The sequence below is a fragment of the Coregonus lavaretus genome (assembly GCF_964263955.1).
Source record: "Coregonus lavaretus genome assembly, chromosome: 7".
Taxonomy (NCBI): domain Eukaryota; kingdom Metazoa; phylum Chordata; class Actinopteri; order Salmoniformes; family Salmonidae; genus Coregonus; species Coregonus lavaretus.
In genome coordinates, this window is record NC_139994.1 from 62,973,010 (window position 1) to 62,977,052 (window position 4,043).

Genomic DNA, 4,043 nt, shown 5'->3' on the forward strand with positions numbered 1-4,043 from the left:
ATGTTTTGCAGAGGGGTCAAATACTTATTTCCCTCATTAAAATGCAAATCAATTCATAACATTTTTGACATGCATTTTCCTGGATTTTTGTTGTTGTTATTCTGTCTCTCACTGTTCAAATAAACCTACCATTAAAATTATAGACTGATCATGTCTTTGTCAGTGGGCAAACGTACAAAATCAGCAGGGGATCAAATACTTTTTTCCCTCACTGTATGTATGTATGTATGTGTACACACACACACACACACACACACACACACACACACACACACACAGACAAGTTTGGACACACCTACTCATTCAAGGGTTTTTCTTTATTTTTACTATTTTCTACATTGTAGAATAATAGTGAAGACATCAAAACTATGAAATAACACATATGGAATCATGTAGTAACCCAAAAAGTGTTAAACAAATCAAAATATATTTTACATTTGAGATTCTTCAAAGTAGCCACCCTTTGCGTTGATGACAGCTTTGCACACTCTTGGCATTCTCTCAACCAGCTTCACCTGGAATGCAACTCAATTAACAGGTGTGCCTTGTTAAAAGTACATTTGTGGAATTAAGCACTATGATTAAACTGGCTCTCATGAGGACAGCCACAGGAAAGGAAGACCCAGATTTACCTCTGCTGCAGAGGATAAGTTCATTGGAGTTACCAGCCTCAGAAATTGCAGCCCAAATAAATGCTTCACGGAGTTCAAGTAACAGACACATCTCAACATCAACTGTTCAGAGGAGACTGTGTGAATCAGGCCTTCATGGTCGATTTTGCTGCAAAGAAACCACTGCTAAAAGACACCAATAATAAGAAGAGACTTGCTTGGGCCAAGAGACACCAGCAATGGACATTAGACCGGTGGAAATCTGTCCTTTTGGTCTGGAGTCCAAATTTGAGATTTTTGGTTCCAACCGCCGTGGCTTTGTGAGAGTAGAGTAGGTGAACGGATTATCTCCACGTGTGGTTCCCACCGTGAAGCATGGAGGAGGAGGTGTTATGGTGTGGGGGTGCTTTGCTGGTGACACTGTCTGTGATTTATTTAGAATTCAAGGCACACTTAACCAGCATGGCTACCACAGCATTCTGCAGCGATACGCCATCCCATCTGGTTTGAGCTTAGTGGGACTATCGTTTGTTTTTCAACAGAACAATGACCCAACACACCTCCAGGCTGTGGAAGGGCTATTTGATCAAGAAGGAGAGTGATGGAGTGCTGCATCAGATGACCTGGCCTCCACAATCCCCCGACCTCAACCCAATTGTGATGGTTTGGGAGGAGTTGGACCGCAGAGTGAAGGAAAAGCAGCCAACAAGTGCTCAACATATGTGGGAACTCCTTCAAGACTGTTGGAAAAGCATTCCAGGTGAAGCTGGTTGAGAGAATGCCAAGAGTGTGCAAAGCTGTCATTAAGGCAAAGGGTGGCAATTTGAACTATCTCAAATATAAAATATATTTTGATTTGTTTAACACTTTTTGGTTACTACAAGATTCCATATGTGTTATTTCATAGTTTTGATGTCTTCACTATTATTCTACAATGTAGAAAATAGTAAAAAATTAAGAAAAACCCTTGAATGAGTAGGTGTGTCCAAACCTATGACTGGTACAGTATACGCAAGAGATACACTCCTAATACATTTACATCATTTAGCAGACGCTCTTATCCAGAGCGACTTACAAATTGGTGCATTCAACTTATCATAGCCAGTGGGACAACCACTTTTATTTTTTTTATTTTTATGGTAGCCATTGTAAGATCTCGCACGCACTTTGCATAGCTATTGTATGGACATGTACACTCTCTTTCCTGGTTACTATAGACACACCTCGTACTACACACAGTCACTTCTAATGCCCTTAGCTGCTGGGTGGACCACAAGACACACACACACACACACAGTAACACACACACACACAGTAACACACACACACACAGTAACACACACACACACACACTAACACACACAGTCACCCTTAGTGCCCTTAGCTGCTGGGTGGACCACAAGACACACACACACTAACACACACACACACAGTAACACACACACACACACTAACACACACAGTCACCCTTAGTGCCCTTAGCTGCTGGGTGGACCACAAGACACACACACACTAACACACACACACACAGTAACACACACACACACACTAACACACACAGTCACCCTTAGTGCCCTTAGCTGCTGGGTGGACCACAAGACACACACACTAACACACACACACACAGTAACACACACACACACACTAACACACACAGTCAGGATTGCGGGTTCCGCTGAAATGTTGTCTTCCATTTAATGGAGGATGTGAAACAGTTATTCTGGTCAGCATAATGAAACGCCTTTTATCAGGGGTGTAAAGTACTTAAATAAAAATACTTTAAAGTAATACTTAAGTGTTTCTTTTGGGTATCTACTTTAGTATTTATATTTTGTACAACTCTTTTTTTTAAATGTAATTATTTTACTTTTTACCCCTTTTTCTGCCTAATTTCGTGATATCCAATTGGTAGTTAGTCTTGTCCCGTCGCTACAACTCCCTTACGGAGTCGGGAGATGCGACGGTCGAGAGCCATGCTTCCGCCGAAACACGACCCTGCCAAGCCGCACTGCTTCTTGACACACTGCTCGCTTAACCTGGAAGCCAGCCGCACCAATGTGTCGGAGGAAACCCAGTACAGCTGGCGACCGTGTCAACTTGAGTCATTTTCTATTAAGTTATCTTTACTTTTACTCAAGTATGACAATTGGATACTTTTTTCCACCGCTGCCTTTTATTAAAGCCAGCTTTTCCCTACCCTGTCCTGGAGCACTGTCCTGGAGCACTGTCCTGGAGCACTGTGACCACAGCACTGTCCTGGAGCACTCTGACCACAGCCATACATAGACATGAGAGACGAAAATAAAGTGCATTCGGAAAGTATTCAGACCCCACTCCCTTTTTCCACATTCTGTTACATTACAGCCTTTTTCTAAAATTGATTAAATAAAACATTTCCCTCATCAATCTACACACAATACCCCATAATGACAAAGCGAAAACATGTTTTTAGATTATTTTGCTTGGAGTTTGCCTAAAGGCACCTAAAGGACTCTCGGACAATGAGAAACAAGATTCTCTGGTCTGATGAAACCAAGATGAAACTCTTTGGACTGAATGCCAAGCGTCACATCTGGAGGAAACCTGGCACCATCCCTACGGTGAAGCATGGTGGTGGCAGCATCATGCTGTGGGGATTATTTTCAGCGGCAGGGACTGGGAGACTAGTCAGGATCGAGGGAAAGATGAACGAAACAAAGTACAGAGAGATCATTGATGAAAACCTGCTCCAGCGCGCTCAGGACCTCAGATTGGGGCGAAGGTTCACCTTCCAACAGGACAGCGACCCTAAGCACACAGCCAAGACAACGCAGGAGTGGCTTTGGGACAAGTTTCAATGTCATTGATTGGCCCAGCCAGAGCCCGGTCGAACATCTCTGGATAGATTGAAAATGGCTGTGCAGCGACGCTCCCCATCCAACCTGACAGCGTTTGTGAGGATCTGCAGAGAAGAATGGGAGAAACTCCCCAAATACAGGTGTGCCAAGCTTGTAGAGTCATATCCAAGAAGACTCGAGGCTGTTATCGCTGCCAATGGTGCTTCAACAAAGTACTGAGTAGAGGGTCTGAATACTTACGTAAAAAATCTCTAAAAACCTGTTTTTGCTTTGTAATTATGGGTTATTGTGTGTAGCTTGAGGATAAAAAAAAAAATCAATTTTAGAATAAGGCTGTAACGTAACAAAATGTGGAAAAAGTCAAGGGGTCTGAATACTTTCAGAATGCACTGTATGTATGCACACACACAGTATACACCCCCACACACACAAGCTCGGTTACAGGGCCTATACGGAGCTCCACGGTCAAATTCTCCATGCTCCGCACGCTCGGTGAGGCCGGAGAACACTGCCCGCCCCAACCCTCCTTTACAGGGAGAGGAGGGGAAGACAGGCCACACAAAGAATGAGAAACTGGCAAGAGCTAAGAAAAACA